The 26,107-nt window shown below is 40.1% G+C and overlaps 1 pseudogene; it reads left to right on the top strand.

Annotated features, from left to right (window-relative positions):
- Window positions 1-6,418: 6,418 nt before the first annotated feature.
- On the top strand, window positions 6,419-6,615 carry LOC116643298 (annotated as a pseudogene).
- The last annotated feature ends 19,492 nt before the right edge of the window (window positions 6,616-26,107 follow it).

The raw sequence follows: 26,107 nt of genomic DNA, 5'->3' as shown, positions 1-26,107 counted from the left end.
CATGTAGAAGGAGACCCCAGCATTTCCAACCATTCCAGGCATCCCAGCAGTCCCAGATATGGATGAGGCCATCCTAGACCATCCAACCCTAGCTGAGTCTGCCCAGATCAGAAAATGCTCCCAACTAACCCAAATTCATGAGTAATAGAAATGTTTGTTGTTAAGGGTGCCTGGGTGGCTCAGTCAGTTAAGCATCTGCCTTTGGCTCAGGTCATGACCCCAGGGTCCTGGGATCGAGCCCCGCATCAGGTTCCCTGCTCAGCGGGGAGTTTGCTTCTCCCTCTCTCTTCTGCCTGCCGCTCCCTCTGCTTGTGCTCTCTCTCTTTCTCTGTATCAAATGAATAAATAAAATCTTTAAAAAAAAGTTTGTTGTTTTAAGCCATTGAGTTCAGGTGGTTTGTCATTTAGAAAAAGCTGACACACATAGTAAACATAGCTTAAAAAAAACTTGTCAGTAAATTCAATATTTGTAGTCTTTGTGGGTCTGTTTCTGCTGAATATTTTTCTCCTGCTGATCTCACTCTTGATGCCTTGTTTCCCCATGTGCTTGTTATTTATTAAATTTTTAAAAAGATGTTTTATTTTTATTATTTATTTATTTTTTAGATTTTATTTTGTTATTTTTAAAAAAGATTTATGTATTTATTTGGGGGGCAGAGGGGGAGGGAGCAGACTCTCCACTGAGCAGGGAGCCGACTCTCCACTGAGCAGGGAGCCCAACATGGGGCTCCATCCCAGGACCCTGAGATCATGACCTGACCCGAAACTAACAGTTGGTTGCTTAGCCAACTGAGCCACCAAGGCGGTCCCCCAATTTTTTTATTTTTGAGTAATCTTTGTACCCAATATGGGGCTCTAACTTACAACCCTGATATCAAGAGTCATATGCTTTACTAACTGAGCCAGCCAGGTACCCCTGTGCTTGTTATTTTTGATTGTGTAGTGTTCATTTATTTTTCTATGCCAAATGTGAACTGTAAAATGATAGTTACTCTTAAGTTAACTTATTTTTAAATATTTTATTTATTTATTTTTTTAAGTAGGCTTCACGCCCAGCATGGAGCCCAACGAGGGGGCTTGAACTCACCACCCTGAGATCAACACCTGAACCGAGATTATGAGTCAGACGCTTAACTGACTGAGCCACCAGGGGCCCCTAAAGATTTTATTTTTAAGTAATCTCTACACCCTACGTGGGACCTGAATTTACATCCCTGGGATCAAGGGTCATATGCTCTACCGACTGAACCAGCCAGTTGCCCCCACTTTTCTTAAATTTAATTAACAGATTTAATGCAACCCCCTAATTTAAAAAAATTTGACAAAATAATTCTAACATTCAGTTTAAAGAATAAATTAACAGATACAACAAAGGTGAAATATTCTAGGAAAAAAGCCACTGAAAGGAAACTAGTCTTACTGAATATTTAGGTATAACGATTATAACAACTTGGACTGGTGCCACAAGAGAAATAACTATTAATGGGTTAGAGGAAGCCTGAGTAATAGACTTGATCATAGGTAGGAAATGATGGGAAACAAACAATAGAAAAGGGAGAGATTATTTCATAAATGAAATCTGGCTACTGATTGGGTTGGAGGGGAAAAATCTGATTCATGTCTTAACATAGTTTTTATCTCCTTCATTGACCATAATGGAAACCGGAGAATCAAGGCTTGAAGGATAGTTTATATTGGAAGTCTGAGCTCAGTAAGTCTTGCAGAACCAATTGTTGGTTTTGGTGTGTGAGGTGGAGGGAACATGTCTAGGTATCTGCTCTACATATAGAAGCATGTGTGAGTGTGTGTGTATGTATGAGTACTTACTCATTATAACGTTATGCAAAATAGTAAAAATTGGAATTACCTTTGATGATCAACATGGAAATAGTCAAATTAATTTTGGTGTATTCATATAATATTGTACCAAAATATTAAATATTGTATCAGCTAGGGGCGCCTGGGTTGCTCATTTGGTTAAGTGTCCAATCTCAGGGTAGTGAGATTAAGCCCTATGTGGGGCTCCACGCTCAGTGGGGAGTCTGCCTCTCTTCCTCTCCTTCTGCCCCTCCCCCTACTCGTGTGCCTGCGCTCTCTCTCTCTCTCTCTCTCCCAAATAAATAAATTAATTTAAAAAATAGGGGGTGCCTGGGTGGCTCAGTTGATTGGGTGTCTGACTGTTGGTTCTGGCTCAGGTCATGATCTCAGGGTTGTGGGATTGAGCCCCGAGTTGGGCTCCACCCTCAGCTTAGAGTCTGCTTGAGATTCTCTTTCTCCTTCTTCCTCCCCCTCAGCCCCTCCCCCCACTCATGTGTTCTCTCTCTCTTTCTCAAATAAATAAATAAATACTGTATCAGGTATTAAAAAGAATGTCTATATGTATTGATTAAAAAGATGTCTTAGAGAAACACGTAAAAATTGTGATTCCCTTTTTTGTGAAATAAATTAAATAGAATGCATGTGTATGCAACTTAAGTGGTACCTGTGTAGATGCCCTCCAGTGCTCTAGGGCTCTGGGGTTACCATTCCTCTTAATATTTAATATCCTCTCAACATCTTCCAAGGATATCTAAAAAAATTTTTTTTTAAATTTTATTTATTTGACAAAGAGCGGGAGAGTGAGAGAGAGCACAAGCAGGGGGAGCGACAGAGGGAGAGGGAGAAGCAGGCTCCCCACTGAGCAGGGAGCCCTATGTGGGGCTAGATCCCAGCACCCAGGGATTATGACCTGAGCTGAAGGCAGACACTTAGCTGACTAAGCCACCCAGGCACCCCTAAAATTTTTTTTTAAAAAAGATTTTATTTATTTATTTGAGAGAGAGAGCATGAGCCGGGGGGGGGGGTGGGGGGGGTGGGGGGGGAGGGTGGCAAAGGGAGAGGAAGAAGTAGAAGCTGACTTCCCGCTGACTAGGGAGCCTGACACGGGGCTCGATCCCAAGACCCCAAGATTATGACCTGAGCCAAAGTCAGAGGCTTAACTGATTGAGCCACCCAGGTGGTCCCCTCCACCCAGAATATCTTTAAAGAAATCATAGACAGCCCAAGCTCCAGTGTCTTGCTCTCATTAAATGCTTGTTCTCTGCTTCTCATCTTGCAACCTTAAGTGTTCTCTCTTTTTTGTTTCTATATTATTTAAATATTACACCAAAAGAGATGTAATGCATCTCATTTTCCATGTAGTTCCCCTTACGCTATCTTTAGGATAGGCCTATATGTGACTGATTTTATTGAAAGTTGGGGGTATTAAAGAGGGGCTATATATCAACAGAGGTCAGTAAGCAGTAAAAAACTTAGTATAGTATCTCTATTCCTATTATTTCCATTACCTGTTATATATATTAGGTAATATATCTCTATTACCTAGCAACTGATAACTTCTCCTTAGCTGTGTTTTGTCCTAGGTCTCACTTCGCCCATGTCTCTTTTTTTTTCTCCTTTTACTCAAAGAGCTCCCCAAACCCTTAAGATTCATGTTCATTTTCCACTCTAGGACTCATTCATTAGACTTCCATTGCTACCCTCAAATGTCCAAGATGTTCTAAAAACTAAGATGTTCTGTTGAATAAAGAGTAATCTTTGGGCCTTCACCTTTACCTTTGAAGCGTGGCTGAAGTTTAAAAGTATAGTCTGCGATCTCTTTAAGGCAATTACAGCTGTAAGTATGCCTTCCCTTCCTGGCCAGTCTTTGTAAACAGGAAGGAGCAGTATACAATTTATGTCCCTGTTTATGTGAATAGTGGCATCACTTACCTTCCTTTATAGGGAGAATTATCGACCATCAGATTTTATGTTGAAAATAACCTATTTCCTCATAAATACATATGTATGTGTGCATGAGTGTATATATATATATATATATATATATATATATATATATATATATACTCGTGTACCTACAACATTACTACATATGGAGTAGAGACTCTAAAGGATGACCTGCTGATATGATTGAGATTTTCTTAAAAAAAAAATGCGCCTAGACTTACTGTAGCACTTGAACAAATAGATGACAGAGGCTGCAAAGTGTTAAGTCAGAGATCAGTGGTTTTCAAAGTGCCTCCTAAGGAGCCTTGTGGATTGGGGGAAGTCCTTTTTGGCAGTGGGGGTCAGAGGTGAGAATAAAGAGGAGAAAAGGAAACAGCCCAACCCAACCAGGCCAACTCTTACTCTCTTTTACATATTCGCACACCAATAAAATTTTGTTCGTATAGTGAGTTCTGAGGCTGGAAAAAAGTCTGGAGTGATTGCCTTAAAACACGGGTCCGTGAACTGCAGCCCGCAGGTCAAATCTGGGCTGTGGAGTTTGTTTTTGTACAGCCTATGAGCGAGGAATGGCTTTTACATTCTTAAGGAGATGTTAAAAAAAAAAAGGAGGAAGAAGAATATGTGAGAGACTATATGTGCCCTGCAAACCCTAAAATATTTATTGTCTGTCTCTTTACAGGAAAAGTTTTTTGGCCCCTTTTGTGGTGGTGGCACTATTTGAAGAGGCTAAAAATGGAAAACTAGCTAAACAGGCAGCAGGGAAATGATTAAGTAAAGCATGTGTATTATTTAAGACTTGGTTCAGCTGCAAATAAAGGAAACCCCCAAATATCAGTGACTGAAGGAAGATACAAGTTTATTTCACATTTGAGAATGTGAAGGGTTATCAGTACTGGAATGTTCTGAAACTCCCTGGGTCAGAAACTCAGGCCACATCCGTCTTGTGTGGCTCCACCCTGGGTTAGTTTAATTCCCAGGGTCACCTCTTGGTCTACAAGATGATTGCTGGAACTCTAGCCTTTATCCTTGCATTCCACGCAGCAGGAAGGAAGAAGTAAAGAAAATAGAGCATTCCACGTCTACTTTTATCTCATTGGTTAGAACTTAATTATATGTGCATCTAGCTGCAATGGAGACTGGGAAATGTAGTTTTGATTCTGGGCAGTCCTGTACCCAGCTGAAAATTTGGTATTCTATTATTATAGAAGAAGCAGAGACTAGATATTAGAGCTCTCTATCATAGCAGAGAACATCAACTCATTTATTTATTTGTTCAGCCTCCTATCATGTGGCAGGTAACTTGCTAATCATTGAAAATATAAATTGGATAGAATTCATAGTCTGGAATCTTATTATATTTTTGATGGCTTCTAATGGCTCTTCCAGTCTTATGGTCTTTGAATTATTGCAATTTAATGTTAGCTTATTTCTTTTTCTTTCTTACTTTTTTTTTTGTCTTGCATAGAGCCATGTTTTTGACCACTGTTGATCATGCATGTAGAATGCATCATTTGCTTTTTTGTTTGTTTTTTACACGTAAGAATTCTTTTTTTAAAATATTTATTTATTGGGACGCCTGGGTGGCTCAGTTGGTTAAGCGACTGCCTTCGGCTCAGGTCATGATCCTGGAGTCCCGGGATCGAGTCCCGCATCAGGCTCCCTGCTCGGCAGGGAGTCTGCTTCTCCCTCTGACCCTCCTCCCTCTCATGCTCTCTGTCTCTCATTCTCTCTCTCTCAAATAAATAAATAAAATCTTTAAGGGCGCCTGGGTGGCTCAGTTGGTTAAGCGACTGCCTTCGGCTCGGGTCGTGATCCTGGAGTCCCGGATCGAGTCCCACATCGGGCTCCCTGCTCGGCGGGAAGTCTGCTTCTCCCTCTGACGCTCCCCCCTCTCATGCTCTCTCTGTCTCTATCTCATTCCTCTCTCAAATAAATAAATAAAATCTTTAAAAAAAAAAAAATATTTATTTATTTGTCAGAGAGAGAGCACAAGCGGGGGGAGCTGCAGGTCGAGGGAGAAGCGGGCTCCCTGCTAACCAGGGAGCCGGATGTGGGGCTCGATTCCAGGACGCTGGGATCATGACCCAAGCGGAAGGCAGACGCTTAACCAACTGAGCCACCCAGGCATCCCTACACATAAGAGTTCGAATGAATAGTGTCTGAACAAAGTGCATGGAGTTCTTTGTCCTCCTGCTGTTAGCATCAGTATCGTTGTTTGTTTGTTTGTTGTGGTTTTATTATAGCATGGGGATGGGACCAGTGGGCAGAAAGAGCTGCCTCAACATTAGTATCCTTGAATTATTCTGTAGGAATCTGTAATTCTGGAAGTAGCATTGACATATCCACAGCAGTCCTGTATTAAGAAGCAAAACGAAAAGTCCGGAGTAGGATTAAATGGGGTCCTTTATTTTTAACCACCTACAGATTGGCATTAGACCAGTATTCATTCATTAAATGAATAAAACCCCAGCATGCTCAGTGACTACTGGATGCATTTACAAATGGGTTAATCTCTGGATCAGCTGAGCAATTTTCTGGGAATCTTTTGCCAAAAGTCCTCAGGCTTAAAGGTATGGTGAGCCAGTGGGGGCTTTTATCCTTTTCTAGGTTGATTCCAAGCTCTGATAGCAGTGAAGAGTGTTCGAGGGGAGGCAGCTTTGCGCAGTGGAAGTATCGTGGCCAATGAGGTTTATCCGAGGCGTGATTATTGCTAATCGAGGGGAGGTGCTTAACGTGAACAAGAATTTTTGTCTAATATATGGCTTATTCATAGGTTTAATCAGACTGGGATGTTTTTTCTCATTAAAAATCCCTTAAGCCAGTGAAATATTTTGGGATATTATTTCTTGTTTCTGAGGCTTATTTTGATTAAATGCATATGGTACTTTCAGGCACTTTGTGTTCCCAAATCACTTTACAGCTGCCGCTGTTGTTTTATCAGTAATGTGGGCTTTTAGGGATTTTCCCACTGCTTTTGTTTTACATTGCCTTCTGAAGTGTTTCTACGGTCCATCACATCAGCTCCCACATTAGAGATGTGGGAGCTGGGAAGAAAAAAATGCGATCAACTCCTGGAAACCAATGCTGAGTGGACGTCACTTTTATAGCCGACACGTTTAATCCCAGAAACATCATGAGTTCTTCAAAGAGGCTAATGCTTTTTGGAAAGCAGGTGTATCCGTGCATTTAAAAAAATTTTAAATGTGATTAATCTAGACCTGTAATTTTAAATATTAGTGGTGACGTGAAGAACATCAATTATTTATTTATAAATTTGGAGTATAGTTGACATACAATATTGTGTTAGTTTCAGGTGTACCACATAATGATTAGACATTTATATATATTAAAAAGTGATCACCAGGACGACTCTGGTTACTATTTGTCACCATACAAAGTTATTACAGTATTATTGACTATATTCCCTATGCTGTGCTTTATATTCCTGTGACCTATTTATTTTATAACTAGAAGTTTGTACCTCTTAATCGCCTTCACCTATTTCGTCCATCTCCCCACCCACCTTCCCCCCCGGCAGCCACCAGCTTGTTTTCTGTATTTATGAGTCTGTTTTGTTTTGTTTGTTTGTTTGGATTCCACGTGTAAGTGAAATCATGTAGTATTTGTCTTTCTCTGTCTGAATTATTTCACTCAGCGTCTTGGTCCATCAATGTTGTAGCAAATGGCAAGATTTCTTTTTTCTTATGGCTGAATACTATTCCATTATGTATCTATATCTAAATCTACATCTCTCACATCCTTTTTTTTTTTTTTTTAAACATCTCTGACATCTTCTTTATCCATTCATCTATCGATGGAGACTTAGATGGCTTTCATATCTTGGCTATTGTACTATTCTTTTTTTTTTTTTTAAGATTTACATATTTATTTTGAGAGGGAGAGAGAGAACAGTGGGGAAGGGCAGAGGGAGAGGGAGAGAGAGAGTCCCAAGCAGACTCCTCACTGAGCATGGAGCTGGATGTGGGGCTCGATCCCATGGCCCTGAGATCATGACCTGAGTGGAAACCAAGAGTTGGATGCAACCAACTTTGCCACCCAGGCGCCCCCCCCCCCTTTTTTAAGTAATCTCTGTGCCCAACTCTATGCTCAAATTCACAACCCTGAGATCAAGAGTCACATGCTCCACCAATTGAGTCAGCCAGTGCCCCTTGTCTAATATAAATAATGCTGCAATGCACAAAGAGGTGCATATATCCTTTCGAATTAGTGTTTTTCTTTTCTTTGGGGAAATACCCAGAAATGGAATTAGTGGATTATATGTATGTCTATTCTTAATTCTTTGAAGAACCTCCATACTGTTTTTCATGGTGGCTGCACCAATTTACTTTTCCACCAACAGTGCATGAGGGTTCCCTTTTCTCAGCATCTTCACCAATACTTGTTTTTCTTGTGTTTTTTTTTTGCTTTAAAAAAAAATTTTTTTTATTATGTTCAGTTAGCCAACATTAGTTTTTAATGTAGTGTTCAATGATTCATTAGTGATGTATAACACCCAGTGCTCATCACAACACATGCCCTCCTTTTACCCATCACCCTGTTACCCCACCCCCCACTCCCCTCCCTTCTGAGACCCTCAGTTTGTTTCCCGTAGTCCAGAGTCTCTCATGGTTTGTATCCCTCTCTTATTTCTCACCCTTCAGATTTCCCTCCCTTCCCCTGTAGTCCTCTGTGCTATTGCTTATATTATTATTTTGTCTTTTTGATACTAGCCATTCTGACTGGTGTGAGGTGATATTTCATTGTGGTTTTGATGTGCATTTGCCTGATCATGAGTGATGTTGAGCATCTTTTCATGTGTCTGTTGTCCATCTGTATGGCTTCTTTGGAAAAATGTCTATTCAGGTCTCTGCCCATTTTTTAATCAGATTGTTTGTTTTTGGTTGAGTTGTGTGAGTTCTTTATGTATTTTGGTTATTAACCCCTCCTTGGATATATCATTTGCAAATATCTTCTCCCATTCAGTAGATTGCCTTTTTGTTTTGTTGATGGGTTCCTTCCCTGTACAAAAGCTTTTTAGTTTGATATAGTCCCAATTGCTTATTTTTGCTTTTGTTGCCCTTGACTGAGAAGACAAATCCAAGAAAAATTTGCTGACTGATGTTAAGAGTTTACTGCCTTTGTTTTCTTTTAAGAGTTTTATGGTTTCAGATGTTACATTTAGGTCTTTAATCCATTTTTAGTTTATTTTCAAGAGAGTGGTTTAGTTTCATTTTTTTGCATGTAGCTATTAAACACAGCTCTTTAGAAATGCTCTTTATTTTCTTTTTTGAGGAACAAGAATAAAAGTAATATGAAATTACCTCAAATATTTCCATATGAAATATCATTTTACTATGATTAAGCACAAAATGGTTTTGTTAACTAAAACAGTACTATGTAATGTTCTAGCCCAAGCTTTAACCCTTTAGGACCCGAATATTTGTTCTTTTTTCCCCCTCTCAATGTCAACTGAGCTTATAGGGCCCACCTGAGCTTATAGATTCTCTCTTTTGGAAGGTTGTAATACCAACTATGTAGATCTACAGTGTCTGCTTTGTGGTGCCTTGGTGCAGGGCAAAACCCGCACAGCCTCCCTCCTGCTGTGGTCCGACCGAGAAATGGGCTTTCCTGGATGTTTGTGTAACTTGTGCAGGTATGAGCTGAAGAGCATCTGCTCTCCTGTGTGCATATGGGAGTCTACGCAGTGGGAATCTCCATCTTGCAATGATTAGTGTCACAGACAGAAGGAACTTTCTTTTCCCTTCTCTTTCTCTCTTTTTTCCTCTTTCTTTTTCTTCTTTAAAGATTTTATTTATTTATTTGACACAGAGAGAGAGTATAAGCAGGGGGAGCGGCAGGCAGTGGGAGAGGGAGAAGTAGGCTCCCGCTGAGCAAGGAGCCCGATGTGGGGCTTGATGTGGGGCTTGATCCCAGTACCATGGGATCATGACCTGTGCCGAAGGCAGACACTTAACCGACTGGGCCACTCAGGCGCCCCTTTTCTCCTCTTTCTTGTTTTAACTGTATTTCCTCCTTTCTTCTTCCCTCACAGTCAATACTGTTGCTTTCCTTAAAAATTCAAAACCGACTTACTATGGGAATTTTCTAATATACAAAAGTTGAAAGAGTATAAATAAGGACTCATATATCCACCAACTAATTTTAATAATTGTTAACATTTGTCATATTTGCTTTATATTCCTCTATTTCAATTAAAATTTTATTTGTGGTAAAATATATGTAATGTAAAATTTACTATTTTAAGCTTTTAAAATTTTATTAAATTTTATTTTTTTTAAAAGATTTATTTATTTATGAGAGAGAAAGAGAATGAGTTGGGGGAGGGGCAGAGGGAGAGGGGGAATGTCCAGCACACTCCCCACTGAGCAAGGAGCCCCACGGGGGGCTCTTGATCCCAGGTCCCTGAGATCATGACCTGAGCCACAATCAAGAGTTGGCTGCTTAACTGCTCCTAAGCTTTTTTTATTTTTAAGTATTCTTTACATTTTTAAAAAAGATTTTATTTATTTATTTGAGAGAGAGGAGAGAGACATAGAGAGAGAGCATGAGCAGGGAGAGGAGCAGAGGGAGAGGGAGAAGACTCCCTGCTGAGCAGGGAGCCTGATGTGGGGCTCAATCCCAGGACCCTGGGATCATGACCTGAGCTGAAGGCAGACGCTTAACGACTGAGCCACCTAGGCGCCCCAGTATTCTTTAAATTTTTGAAATATTTTGGTAAAATAAAAGATCATCCTTTCTCCACTGAATTACTTTTGCATCTTTGTTGAAAATCAGTTTTCCATATAAATGTAAGTCTATTTTTGGACCCTCTATTCTGTTTCATTGATCTCTTTGTTATGCTGATACCACACTGTCTTGATTAGTCTTGAAATCAGGTAGTATACTGCAGTGTGTAGTATATGTTCTTTTTCAAAGTTATGTGGATGTTCTATGTCCTTTGCATGTCTATATGAATTTAGAATCAGTTTGTCAGTTTCTACACAAAATCCTACTAGGATTTTGATTGCGATTACATTGAAGCTATAGATTAATTTGGGGAGAGTCAACATCTTTGGCCCTATGCTATAGCTCTCCATTTATTTTAGATCTTTTTTTTTTTTTAAGTAAACTCTACCCCCAATGTGAGTTCGAGCCCCACAACCCCAAGATCAAGTGTTGTATCCTCTACTGACTGAGCCAGCCAGGCACCCCTAGATCTTCTTTAATTTCTCTCTGCAATATTTTATCACTATCACTGTACAGATAAACCTTTTGCCAAATTTATCCTTAAATATCTAATATGTTTTGATGCTATTATAGATGCTATTATTTTTAAATTTTAATTTTCATTTATTCATTGCTAGTGTAAATATAGTTGATTTTTGTAAATTGATCTTGTATTCTGCAGGCTTGATAAACTCATTTATTAGTCCTCATAGCTTTTTTGCAAATTTCTTTGAATTTTCTAGATAGATGGTAATTTCACCTGAAAATAAGACAGTTTTACTTCGGGGTGCCTGGGTGGCTCGTTCGGTTAAGTGTCTACCTTTGGCTCAGGTCATGATCCCAGGGTCCTGGGATGGAGCCCCACATTGGGCTCCCTGCTCAGTGGGGAGTCTGCTTCTCCCTCTCCCTCTGCCTGCCGCTCCCCCTGCTTGTGCTCTCTCTCCCTGTCAAATGAATAAATAAAATCTTAAAAAAAAAAAAAGACAGTTGTACTTCTATCTTTCCAATCTGGATGCATTTTTATTTATTTTCTTGCCCAATTTCATAGGCTAGAATCTCTAGTACAATGTGGAATAGCCATGGTTAGAATAGACATCCTTGCAGTAATCCAGTCTTTCACTATGAAGTACAGTGTTAGCTGTAGGTTTCTCGTAGATACAATTGCCTGGCTCTGGGAGCCTGGTACTGGGGAAGCTACATATGTGTTAGGGGTCTGCCCGGCAAGCACACTTGAGCCAGGGAGCAAAACTCCTTTCTCCTGCAATATCACCCCTGCACCCTCCCCTGACAACACTTAACATTGTGCCAGTTGGCAAAGGGAAAATATTTAAAGGGCCCATCTTCATTTTTGCAAATTAAGCAATTCAAGGTGAGTTTGGCAATAAATTCATAATTGACCTGTTGTCTTTCATGGATTACTGTTCTTCAGTGCCTGATGCCCAGTATCTTGAAAACTGTTTTTTTCATATATTTTGTCCATTGTTTGGTTGTTTCAGACAGAAGGGCAAATCTGGTTTCTGCTGTTCTATCTTGGCCAGAAGCAAAAGTAGCCCCCTTTACTGCATTTTGAGTAGTGATTTGAGCATACCATCTGTTATCTTCTAGAACCCTGACTGAGGCACTTGTATTTCCTATAAACTGGCAGTTAGGTTGAATGGCTTATTTAGATTCAGGTTAAACATTTTTGGCAAGAAAATTCCTTTTATAGGTCATGCCATGTACCTCTTACTGTGTCATAGCTGATTATTCTGCTCTTAGCAATGCTAACTTTGATTAGTTGGTATATTAATCTGCTCAGGCTTCTATAACAAAATACCACAGACCAGATGCTTAAACAACAGAAATTTACTTTCTCCCAGTTCTGGAGGCTAGAAGTCTGTGATCAAGGACCTCCAGCAGGGTCGGTTCTTGGTGAAGGCTCTCGTACTGGCTTATAGATAGGTGCCTTCTCACTGTGTCCTCACATGGTCCTTCCTTGGGGGGTGTGTGTGTGCAGAAAATGAACTCTCTGGGATCTCTTCTTATAAGGACACTATCCTATCAGATCAGGGCCCCCACCTTTATGACCTCTTTTAATCTTAATTAATTCCTTAAGGGCCCCATCTCCTAATACAGTCTCACTGCGGGTTAGGACTTTAATATATGAATTTTGAGGGGACACAAACATTCAGTCCATAGCATTTAACATAATCACCAGTACTTTCGCCTTTACCATTAGCAAGGATTATGTTGGTTGATACTTTTGTACTTTGTGACTATCCTGTTGCACAAACATCTTCACCTGGTGTTTTTGTTTTCACTTTTTTGTTTTAGCATGCATTGATGATTCTTGCCTGAATCGATTTCTTTATTAGGATTTGGAAAATAGTGAATTTTCAGTTGTATCTCTCCTCTTCCATTTATTATCTGGCGTTCTTCCATAAAAGTGAGCTTTCCCTCATCAAATGGGGATGCAGTATTGTTTCTCCTTAAAAGGTAGTGATCAATATTTATTTTTTTTCTGTTTAATTGCCAATTTCTTAGAGAGGGAGTTTGTTTAATAGTTACCTCCAGTGATGATGAATGAGTTTTCTTCTTTTTCTCTTGCCCCCTGCTTTTAATATCACTCTGGACTCTTGGATTCTATTTATCTAATATTTATAATCATCTATAGTTATAATTCTTTTAAATGCTCATATCATCCCAAATTTGGCCAGTGGAGATTCCTTCCAGTTCCTGATCCTTTGGGGACAAGTCCCCAACTCCTACCCCATTAGTCTTTAATAGCTTCTGGTATTATATGCTCATTTTGTTTATTCCTGATTCAGACTTGGGATCCTAATTTTTCTTTCTTTTTTTAAATATTTTATTTATTTATTTGACAGAGAGAGACAGAGCACAAGCAGGGAGAGCAGCAGGCAGAGGGAGAGGAAGAAGCAGACTCCCCACGGAGCAGGGAGCCTGATGTGGGGCTCGATCCCAGGACCCTGGGATCATGACCTGAGCTGAAGGCAGCCGCTTAACCAACAGAGCCACCCAGGCACCCCTGGATCACTAATTTTTCAAGGAGTCTTGGTTCCTGTTAGTGGGGGAAAGTTTTTGGAAATTATGATCTGGGTGATAGGTGGATTTATTGTTACTTAAGATTCACTGCCTTTAGGTTCTATTTATAAACAGGGGTAGGAAATATGTTAAGAAAAAGAAGTCAATCATTTATATTGACTTTCACTTCCAACTTAAATTTACAAATACTATATCTGATAAGGAACTGGTATCCACAGTGTATAAATAATTCTTACAATTCAACAATAAAAAGACAAAAAACTCAATTAAGAAAATGGGTAAAGAATTTGAATAGACCTTTCTCCATACAAGACATTTAAGTGTCCAATAAGCACATGAAAAGATAGATGATCAACATTATTAGTCATTAGGGAAATGTAAATGAGAACCACACTGTGATACCACCTAGCCCCCACTAGGATGGCTAAAGTAAAAAAGACAGACAATAACAAGTGTTTACAAAGATGTGGAAAAATTGGAACCCTCATATATTGTTGATAGAATTGTAAAATGGTGCAGCCACTTTGGAAAACAGTTTGGCAGTTTCTCAAAATATTATAATAGTTATTAGGACCAAGCAATTCCACTCCTAGTTACATTCGCAAGAGAAATGAAAACATATATTCACAAATAGATTTGTACCTGAATATTTATAGTAGCATTATTCATAATAGCCAAAAAGTAAAAGCAATTCAAATGTCCATCAATTGATGAATGGATTAAAAATGTGGTATAATTCATGGAATGGAATATTGTTGGGCAATAAAAAGAAATGAAGTCCTGATAAATATCTAAAAATGTAGAAGTGACTTGGAATTTGATATTGGGTAGAGGTCAGAAGAATTTTGAGAAGCCCGATAGGAAAAGTCTAGCTCACCTTGAAGAGATTGTTGGTACAAATACAGATGTGAAACGTGCTTCCGGTGTGGGCTTAGGAAGAAGTGAAGAACCTGGCAGAGAAAGTTTCTGTCACCTTTGAGAATATATATATCATCATCAACACAATATTGGTACAAGTATGGATATTAAAAGCATTTCTGGTGAGGGCTTAAAAGGAAGTAAAGAACACATTATTGGAAATTGGAGAACGGCGATCTTTGTCATATAGTGGCAGAAAACTTGGCTAAAGTGTGTTCTGTAGTTTTGTGGAAAATGTAACTTTTAAGTGATGGACTTCAGTATTTAACTGAGGAGATTTCCAAGCAAAGAATCGAAGGTGTGGTCTGGTTTTTTTTCTTGCTGCTTATAGTAAAATTTGAATGAAAAGCAATACACTGAGGAAGCAACTGTTAAGCAAAAAGAACTAACACTTGATGATTTGGGAAATTATCCAGATTGCAAAGGATGCTAAATTAAGGAAATTAACTACTAGGGAAGTATGCTCTGGAGAGAAGACAAGAGTGTAAGTGGCCGGACAGACTTTTGCTGAAAAGATTAAGTGTATGACTCAAGGACCCAAACCACCATCTCAGTAGAAGTCAGGAATAGAGGTGGAGTTATTCAGGAAAGATCTGTGGAGGACTCTTTTGTCTAATGGTATGGTGCTTCATGACAGACACAGGAGACTGACAAGGTTTTGAGAATGTTGTGTCAGCGGGAACATGCCAACTTGGACTGAAGGGACAGAGACTGGATTAAAGGAAAGAAGGCTGTTGGACTTCCAACATTCTACCGGCTGAAAATAGGCTGATAGAAGCTACTCAGCTGCAAACATGTGCTACCTTCAAGAAAAAGGAAGAATGAGTCCAAGGACAGAACCTTGGGCCCAGAGAATGGAGCACAGTCGCAGAGGCAGAGGTGGGTGGAGCCATGAGTACAGAGGACTGTGTTGGTGCGGGACACAGAGGATAGCTCCCAGGTTTTGAAACCTAATGGAATTTACCCTGCTGGATTTCAAACTTGCTGGGGACCAGTGACCCTTATATTTCTTCCATTTTCTCCTGTTATCCTATGGCCGTCTCATCATTGTTTTTTGGAAGTATATACTTTGTTTTCTCATTTCACAGGCCCACAGATAGAGAAGAATTTTCCCCTAGGATTGCTCATACTCAGAGTCTCATCCATTACCTGGTTTAGATGATTTAGATGATAAGATTTGGGACTTTTGATGACATTTAGATGAGATTCTGGACAGAATGGTTGTTGCTGTAATGGGTTGAGACTTTGGGGGATGATAAGATGGGGTGAGCATTTTGCTTATAGGATGGATGTGAATTTTTGGGGGGTCTGAAGACAGTCTGTAGTGTGGTGAACGAGCCCAGTAAATATATGTCCATGTCCTAGTCCCTGGAGCCTGTGAATGCTACTTGATTTGGTAAAGAGGTCTTTGCCTGTGTAATTAAGTTAGGATCTTGAAATGAGATCATCCTGGATTATCCAAGGGGCCCTAAGCCAAAGATGAGTGTTCTGATGAGAGACACAAAGAGGAAAGGGCAAAGGGAGGCAATGTGACCATGGTGGCAGAGACTGGAGTTGTGTGGCCACCAGCCAAGGAATGCCTGGAGCCGCCAGAAGTTGGAAAAGAGAAGGAACCAATAGTTCCCTTGACCCTTTGGAGGGAGCATGTCTCTACTGATATATTTCTTGTGGACTTCTGGCTCTGAGAACTGTGAGATAATAAATTTCTGTTGTTTTAATTTGTGGTTGTTTATAATAGCAGCCACAGGAAATAATACAGATTTTGGTACATTTTTCGAAGACAAAGTAGCCAGTTGTAAAGGACCATATGTTATACGATTCTGTCGATATGGCATGTCCAGAATAGACAAATCTATGGAGACAGAAAGTAGATTAGTGGTTGCCAGGGTTTTGGGTGAGGGCAAATGGTAGTGACTGGTCATGGATATGGGGTTTCCTTTTGGGGTGCTGAAAATTAGACAGTGGTGATGGTTGTACAATTCTGTGAATATACTAAAAGCTACTGAATTTTACACTTTATTTATTTTTATAGATTTTATTTATTTGAGAGAGAGAGAGAGAGAGAGCACGCATGCATGAGGGGGTGAGGGTCAGAGGGAGAGGGCGAAGCAGACTCCACTCCCCACCCCCCAGCAGGGAGCCTAACACAGGGTCAATCCCAGAACCCTGAGATCATGACCCCAGCCGAAGGCAGACGCTTAACTGACTGAGCCGCCCAGGTGCCCCTGAATTTTACACTTTAAAAAGGTTAATTTTATGGTAGGTGAATTATATTTCAATAAAACTATTGTAAAAAAACTTAACATTATGAAGTTTTCTTAACTTATCGAATTTATATTTTTTTCCCTTTCACTGGAAATTTCTTTTCTTTTTTTTTGGAAATTTCTTTTCAAATAAAATTAGCATACTTATTTGCTTTATCCTCATAGATACGTAAAAAGGATTCATAATTACAATATTTGTATTACCACATCATTACATCAAAAAAACGAATTTTGAGGATTTTTTGGTAGTTCTTTTAGTCCCTAGACTATATACGATTAAGAAATGTATAGTTCAAATATGTGTTTAAAAGGTCACTTGAGGGGCGCCTGGGTGGCTCAGTCCTTAAGCGTCTGCCCTCAGCTCAGGTCATGATCCCAGGGTCCTGGGATCGAGCCCCGCATTGGGCTCCCTGCTCGGCGGGAAGCCTGCTTCTCCCTCTCCCACTCTCCCTGCTTGTGTTCCCTCTCTCGCTGTCTCTCTCTCTGTCAAATAAATAAATAAAATCTTTAAAAAAAAAAGGTCATTTGAAATAAATTTCTGCTGTATGTCAGTATGGTACTCATTTGATATAGAATTAAATTTGTTTCTTCTCAATTTTAGGGTTGCTTTCCCTTTATGATTAATTTAATCTATTTTTTGAATGTTTGAGACATTTATATGAGTCAAAAATCAAAACTATATAAAAAGCCTTGTGTAGGGGGCACCTGGGTGGCTCAGTCGGTTAAGCGTCTGCCTTCCGCTCAGGTCATGATCCCAGGGTCCTGGGACTGAGTCCCTCATCGGGCTACTTGCTCAGCAGGGAGCCTGCTTCTCCCTCTGCCTGCCACTCCTCCTGCTTATGCGCTCTCGCTCTGACAAGTAAATAAATAAAATCTTAAAAGAAAAGTCTTGCTTAGGAAAGGCTTGCTTCTGTCCATCAGCAGATGAATGGATAAAGAGTCACTGCAGAATTGTTTGTAAAAGCAAAACACTGGAAACAACCCAAATGTTCACCAATAAGGAACTGATTGAATAAACCCACACAATGAAGTATACATAGTCTTAGAAAAGAATAAGTAAGATTTCTATGGACTGATAAGGAGTGGTTTGAGTGGTTTCCAGTATACAGTAAGTGAAAAAAAAAACGCACAACAGTATATATAAAATGCTATCTTTTTTATAAGAAAGGAAATCAAATAAGAAAAAATATATATACAAATACATATACATATATGTGTGTGTGTTTGTTTATTTTGCTTATTTTTCCAGAAACTTTAGAAAGATAAACCAGAAATAAATACTAAGAGAGCAAGCACAGGGAGGTAGAGTGAAGAATAGGAAGAGAAATGATACGGATAGAAGCAAGACTTCCCTTTTTTTTTTAATTTAAATTCAATTAGCCAACTTATAGTACATCATTAGTTTCAGATGTAGTGTTCAATAGTTCATCAGTTGTGTATAACACCCAGCGCTCATCACATCATGTGACTCCTTAATGCCCATCGCCCAATTACTCCATCCCCCCACCCACCTCCCCTCCAGCAACCCTCAGTTTGTTTCCTAGAGTTAAGAGTCTCTCAAGGTTTTTCTCCCTCTCTGATGACTTCCCATTCTGTTTTCCCTCCCTTCCCCTATGAACCTCTCTGCTGTTTCTTATGTTCCACAAATGAGTGAAACTATATGATAACTGTCTTTCTCTGATTAACTTATATCTCAGTACAGTTTTAATTTACATCTCTTATTATGAGTTGAGGTTAAGCATCTTTCTCACATGTTAACAAGCAAATGGCCTTTCTTTTTTCTGAGAACTGTTTGTTTTTTAAACTTTTTTTCTGTAGGGATTTTGGTCTTATTCTGAAATTTAAAGTTTTTTATATATTAGGTTTTTTGTGATATAAGTTGCAGATATTTTCTCTTAGGTTATCATTTGTCTTTGACTTTTTCTTGTAATCATTTTTGAAATGGCAAAAATAAAATGACAACAAAGTCAAAGAAAAAAAGTCTTGTTATTCTATGGTTTCTTTTTTTTTTTTTTTTTTTTAAAGACTTTATTCATTTATTCGACAGAGAGAGACACAGCGAGAGGGGGAACACAAGCGGGGGGAGTGGGAGAGGGAGAAGCAGGCCTCCCGCCGAGCAGGGAGCCCGACGCGGGGCTTGATCCCAGGACCTGGAATCATGACCCGAGCCGAAGGCAGACGCCCAACGACTGAGCCACCCAGGCGCCCCTCTATGGTTTCAATATGACTTTTTATTTTGCAAGATTCCCTCCTAGATATGTTCATATTCATGATATTCACGAATATCTTTGTTCAAATCTAGCCAATTCTACTTACTGGTCACATCTTTTATCTTCTGCTTTTGTCATTTAAAATTAGGGGATACACCATTTGGATGGGTCACATTCTAACCAATTAATTTGTTGACATATGGTAATTTCTTAGAAAGGAATCAGCAGGCCTGGGCATCTGGAGTTCTGATTCACTTCTGGACTTCCCAAGGTCACTGGAAGTTGTTTGCAGGCGAGAATCAAATCCTGCCTTGCACCTGGAAGACTGAGTCAGTTCTGGGGCCAACAACAACTGTACGCTCGAGTTCCGTTTGGAGTCTTGAGACTAGTTAAGTCCTTGGCTTTTATGCCTATCCTCGGCCCCCACCCACAGGGCCAGCGCTAGGAAAACGGTCCGCCCTCTCCTGTGCTCTCACTTCAACATGGCTAGCGCTTCAGACAAGCACGTGGTGATCTCTCTCTCTCCCTCTCTCTCTCTTGCTCTCCCTCTTTCCCCCTCCTCCTTTCCCCTCTGAGTCATGGCTTCTTATACTCAACATCATATTTTTAGTTAACAGTGTGGAGATAATTTACTCAATGTCTAAAAGTGTCTAATAGAATTTTTCTGTGGGGGGTGGAGGAGGGTAGTCCCCCCCCCCCCCCCCGCCCGACCTCCCGCCCAGCCTCAATCTTGCTTTAAATATTTTTTCTTTGGCAAGTGCCAAGTGACTAGATTCACAATTCTAAATAAATAAAAAGCAAAATTTTGTAAGTGTGTGTGTTTTTTTAAAAGCTTAAAGCTCTTTTTGATATAAACATCTTGGACATCTAAATAATCTGTAGAAAATACACTGAGCTTCTTTTTACTTTTTATTTTTAGAAAGCCAGTTACATAATGAGTCTAGACACATCTTAGTTTGAGTGCGTTTCTCATTGTCCTATTTTTCCTCCTTGTTAAATAGGAGAATAATATACATAGTAAATATAGTATATTGTTTATACGTCTGGAGGGTTACTTAACGATGACAATATAGTTTATACCTCTTTTCCTCGGATCTCTGTTTCTTCTTTAATCCTTATATTCCAGAAGAACTTTCCAAAGCTGTGATACTAGTGACATGGGGCCTTATATCAAACCATCATGTTTTACACCTTAAATATATACAATTTTTATTTGTTAATTATAACTCAATAAAGCTGGAAAAAACTTTGAAAATGAATAAGATATATATTGACCAACCAACCAACCAACCAACCAACCAAGAGTGGGGCCTTCCATCCATACAGCATGCTACTGTTCACAAACCTTTTGTATATATTCGCTCATTGGACTCTGGCCAGTTATGTCTCTGACAGTCGTTTAGTTAACAGATGTATTAAATTCTCTAGAACCCTAAAGAAATTGTCTAAGGTCTTTGTGAAGCTTTATTCAAAACATGTTTTCCAGCTTTATTGAGATAAAATTCACATATAACATTGTGTACGTTTAAGGTGTACAATGTGATGATTTGATATATGCATATATTGCAAAATGATTACCACAATAAGATTAGTTAGCACATACGTCACCTCACATGGTCGTGTGTGTCTGTGTGTGTGTGTGGTGAGAACGTTAAAGATCTACTCTTAGCAACTTTCAAGTATAGGGTACTGTAGAGTTACCCGTACGTGCTGTACATTAGATCCCCAGAACTTTTATAACTGGAAGCTTATACCCTTTGACCACTTTCACCCATGTTCCTCATTCCCCTGCCCCTGGAAACCACCAATTTACTCGCAGTTTTTTTAGATTCCACATATAAGTGAGACCATATGATATTTGTCTTACTCTGTCTGACTTTTTTCACTTAACATAATACCATCAGGGTCCATTTCTGTTGTTGCAAATGACAGGGTTTCCTTCATTTGTGTGGCTGAACAATATTCCCTATACATTTTGGTATATGTACAACGTATACATTTTGATATATGTATATATAGCAAATGTGATGTATATATTATTGACTCATCTGTCAGTGAACACTTGGGTTGTTTCTATGTCTTGGCTATTGTAAATAATGCTGCGCTGAACATGGGAGTGCAGATATCTATTTAAGATAGTGATTTCATTTCCTTTAAAATAGACACAGAAGCAGGATGTATGGATCACAATGTAGTTCTATTCTTAATTTTTTGAGGAACCTCCATACCGTCTTCCATGGTGGCTATACCAGTTTACATTCCCACTAATAGCGCAAAAAGGTTTTTTCTCCATATCCTTGCTAGCACTTTTCATCTCTTATCTTTTTTATTTTTTTATATTTAATTGAGATATAATTGATATATAACATATTAATTTCAGATGTACAACGTAATGATTGGATATACGTATATATTGTGAAGTGATCATCACAGTAAGTCTGGTTAGCATCCATCACCACATCTCTTGTCTTTAAGGATAGCCATTTTAAATGGTATAAGGTGATGTCTCACTGTATTTTTAATCTGCATTTTCTGATGAGTGGTAATGTTGGGCACCTTTTCATGTATTTGTTGGCCATTTGTAAGTCTTCTTTGCAAAAATGTTTATTCAAGTTTTTTGCCCATTTTTAAATCAGATTTGAGTTGTGTGAGTTCCTTATATATTTTGGATATTATCCCCTTATCAGATATGTGGTTTGTAAACATTTTCTCCCATTTCATAGATTGCCTTTTCATTTTGCTGATTGTTTCTTTTGTTGTGCAGAAGCTTTTTCATTTGTGGCAGTCCCACTTCTTTTTGCTTTTGTTGCTTATGCTTTTGGTGTCATATCCAAAATACCATTGCCAAGATCAACATCAAAGAGCTTTTTCTTATTTTATTTTATTTTTTTTCCTGGGAGTTTTATGGCTTCAGGTCTTACATTTAAGTATGTAATCCTTTTTTTTTTTTAAGGTTTTATTTATTTATTTGAGAGAGAGAGCACTAGCGGGAAGGAGAAGCGGACTCCCCACTGAGCAGGGAGCTGACCCGGGGTTTGATCCCAGGATTCCCAAGACCATGACCTGAGCCGAAGGCAGAGGCTTAACTGACTGAGCCACCCAGGCGCCCCAGTCTGTAATCCATTTTATTTTATTTTATTTTTTTGTTTTTTTAAAAAAGATTTTATTTATTTATTTGACAGATGGAGACATAGTGAGAGAGGAAACACAAGCAGGGGGAGTGGGGAAGGGAGAAGTAGACTTCCCGCTGAATAGGGAGCCCAATGCGGGGCTCGATCCCAGGACCCTGGGATCATGACCTGAGCCGAAGGCAGACTGAGCCACCCAGGCGCCCCTGTAATCCATTTTAAAGTTAATTTTTGTGAATGGTGTAAGTTAGGGGTTTAGGTTCATTCTTTTGCATGTGAATATCCAGTTTTCCCATCACCTTTTGTTGAAGAGACTGTCTTTTTCCCATTGGGTATTCTTGGCTCCATTGTCAAATATTAGTTGACCAGTATGAAAACTTTGTTTGTTTATGTATGTATGTATATAGGCTCCCTACCCGACGTGGGGCTTAAACTCACAACACTGAGATCAAGAGTCGCATGATCTACTGACTGAGCCAGGCACCCCAACCAATAGGAAAACTTTAAATTTAAACCTTCACTTGAAGTCTTCTTGACTTATTTCTATGGTTGCAGGTACTAAAGATAATAGCATAACTGTGTGTTGGGTCTTGCAATTGTTACCATTTATCCATATGTCTACATGTCTAGGAACCATTTTACATAGGGACCTGAGTTTGTAAAAATCTTTTCACAAGGGGCACCTGGGTGGCTCAGTCGTTAAGCGTCTGCCTTTGGCTCAGGTCATGATCCCAGGGTCCTGGGATCGAGCCCCGCATCGGGTTCCCTGCTCGGCGGGAAGCCTGCTTCTTCCTCTCCCACTCCCCCTGCTTGTGTTCCCTCTCTTGCTGTGTCTCTCTCTGTCAAATAAATAAAAAAAAAAATCTTTTCACAATTTTGCTTTTTGCTGTTTAAAGTGTTAACTGGGAGAGTACTATGATAATCCAGTAATCGTAATCATTATTCTGAAAAATCAGTGAAAACTTTTAACCTGCTGACAGTGCTCTTCATTAAGAATCATGAAGACGGAATCATGTGGGACATCTCTTTCTTAATGAGCATTCATTCCTTTGTATCATTAAAAGCTTTGTTTTAAGAATGGTTAGTTGCACTCGCCTTTGTTAGAATATGGCTTTATTTCTGTCTGTGCTGTATAAACCACTAAGTGTGATTTTTGTAATCTAAATATAATGTACTTCTTCCATAGATGTTCTTGCTTGAGGCGTTCTGTTCCCTGTTATGACCAGTATTATAACAGCGTTCTATTTTTGCCCCTGCAGATTGGAGTAAAAGTAGATGAAGAATGGAAAATAGGGCTCCTTTGTTTGGGGCTGCTTAGGAGTTATGAGTGTATAATTTCTGGAACTAGACAGAGCCAAAGGGCACCGTTAGCCCTTTTTTTTTTTTTTAAGATTGTATTTATTTATTTGACAGAGACAAAGCGAGAGAGGGAACACAAGCAGGGAGAGCGGGAGAGGGAGAAGCAGGCTTCCCGCCGAACAGGGAGCCCGATGCGGGGCTCGATGCGGGGCTCGATCCCAGGACCCCGGGATCATGACCTGAGCCCAAGGCAGACACTTAACGACTGAGCCACCCAGGTGCCCAACTGTTAGCCCTTTAAAAACAGCTGAGAGGGATCATTTTCCTTTGTTGCTCTATCATGACTATGGGATGGTGACATTTTCTCCTCACATGATTCAGAAACTGATCCTTCCAGCTGCCGGGGCAGTCCTCCTACCACAGAAGAAATGATTTTGAGACTGTGCATGATGCCCCTGCTCATTGTGCAGCGTAACCAGCTCCCGCTGTCTCATGCTAATGAATGTTAGCTGATAATCCCTGGGGATCCATTTTAGCCTCGAGCTTCAGCCTTTTCCTTCATCAGTTCTACTGTGAACACAGTTCACAAAAGAATGAATGGAGTTGAGTTCAATTTCTTTCATTTCTGCCGCCCTCACTCCTAACTGCCAAATTCAAAGGATATTTTCCCATGTTTTCATGATTCCCTCCTCCCGCCACGTTTAAAAAATGGTGAGTTTTGTTTTTGTTTTTGTTTTTTTCCAAAAGCCTTCCCCTTCCTGCTGTGGTCTTTTAGGACTTGTAAATTAACGAACTTCCGTTTTATCCTTCTGGCTGCTATAGCATCTGCTTTATCAATGTCACCTCGATCGATGCCTTCTAATGGTTGAAAATGCCAGGGACCCCTTCATCTCCTTGCTATCCTGCAGGAGTTTGGACAACGGGATTGCCGTAGATTTTAGACTCTGTAACAGTCACCTCTGCTTGCCTGCATTTGTGTGCCTCCGTGGTTTAGGCAGTGCTTGCCTTTGCCTCACCCAGGACCTCTGTGCTGTCTCTTGGTTCTCTACACTGTAGACTGCGGAACCCCTCTCAGATCTTTCTGGTTCTATTCTATGCACTTAGCCTTTCCCTTCTCAAATTAGGGTCTTTCCTATCCTTGACCCTCATTTACTCTGTCAAGGGCCAAGGCAATTCCTCATCATGCGGGCAGGTAGCCTCCGTATGCCTCTTCCTCCAGAGTAGCCATACTCTTTAGATGTTCAGTGCCTGGTCCTTCCTCTGTCCACCTGGTCCCTGGCCTCTTTCTCTCATCTTGCTTCTCCCAGAACCAATTTAGCTCTTTTTTGCTAACTTAGACTCAGCTAGCATCAGGTTTGTATACTGATTTCACTTTGGCTCTCCTGGGTCTCCAGGACTTCCTTATCAACCAGTTTCATTCAGCTATTAATTAGGAGGAACCATCCCGGTTCTAGCTGACATTGTTTCCTATTCACTGCTATTCTTAGCTGACTGAGTCTGTCCTGACTTGGGAAGTTCTGTTTGTTTGTTTTTAAGTAGGCTCCATGCCCAATGTGGGGCTTGAACTCATGACCCTGAGATCAAGAGTTGCATGCTCCACCGACTGAACCAGCCAGGCACCCCTGATTTGGGAAGTTTTTGATGTTAATCTGAGAAATTAATTTAGAGCCATCCCACATCTCCTCCTTCCCCTCAGCTTCTTCCCTGCTCAGGTGTAAGAGTCATGTGTCATGGCTTATACTAAGATGGCACAGCAGCCACCAGTATTTTCACTATTCTCAGGGTGCCTGGATGGCTCAGTCACTAAGCATCTGCTTGGCTCGGGTCATGATCCCAGGGTCCTGGGATCGAGTCCTGCATCGGGAGCCTGCTTCTCCCTCTGCCTGCCGCTTCCCCTGCTTGTGTGCTCTCTCTTTCTCTCTCTGACAAATAAATAAATAAAATCTTTATTTTATTTTTTTAAAGATTTTATTTATTTATTTGAGAGACAGAGAGAGAAAGAGAGAGAGCACAAGCATGAGCAAGGGGGAGGGGCAGAGGGAAAGGGAGATGCAGACTCCCTGCCAAGCAGACTCCCCGCCCCAAGATTTTATTTTTAAGTAATCTCTACACTCAATGTGGGGCTCTAACTCACAACTCCAAGATTAAGAGTCACATGCTCTTCCAACTGAGCCAGCCAGGTGCCCCTGACTACATGAGATTTTTGTTTAATGCTATCTTTAGAATCTAACCTCTCTCTACTGTGCTTTATTTATTCATTCAATAAATATTACACATCTGCCATTTGCCAACTTGGGCGAGGCACTGTGGACACAAAGATAATTAAAGGCAATCTTTGTCCTCAAGGAGCTTTCATTCTAGGAAGAGGAAATGGACTACCAATGCATGAGAAAATTAAGGTATCATGCAAAGTATGTATAATATACGTCAGTGGAATAAGGAGGGTGTGGTCAACGCTTTGTGGTTGCTGGGAGAGTTGTAGTCAGAAAAGCTTCAGTGAGGTGATGCTAAGCTGCATCTTGAAGGATGTTAATGGATTAGTTAAGCAGACAGTGGGGGGAAGAACAGTCTAGGCAGGACAAAACTTACACAAGAGGGCGTCTGGGTGGCTCAGTCAGTTGAGCGTCTGCCTTCAGCTTGGGTCATGATCCCGGGGTCCTGGGATCGAGTCCTGCATTGGGCTCCCTGCTCAGCGGGAAGTCTGCTTCTCCCTCTGCATGCTGCTTCCCCTGTTTGTGCTCTCTCTCTCTCTGTG

Source organism: Phoca vitulina, unplaced genomic scaffold (genome assembly GCF_004348235.1).
Source record: "Phoca vitulina isolate PV1807 unplaced genomic scaffold, GSC_HSeal_1.0 scaffold25, whole genome shotgun sequence".
Taxonomy (NCBI): Eukaryota; Metazoa; Chordata; class Mammalia; order Carnivora; family Phocidae; genus Phoca; species Phoca vitulina.
The sequence above is the reverse complement of the archived record's forward strand: the minus strand, read 5'-3'. Positions and strand labels throughout refer to the sequence as shown.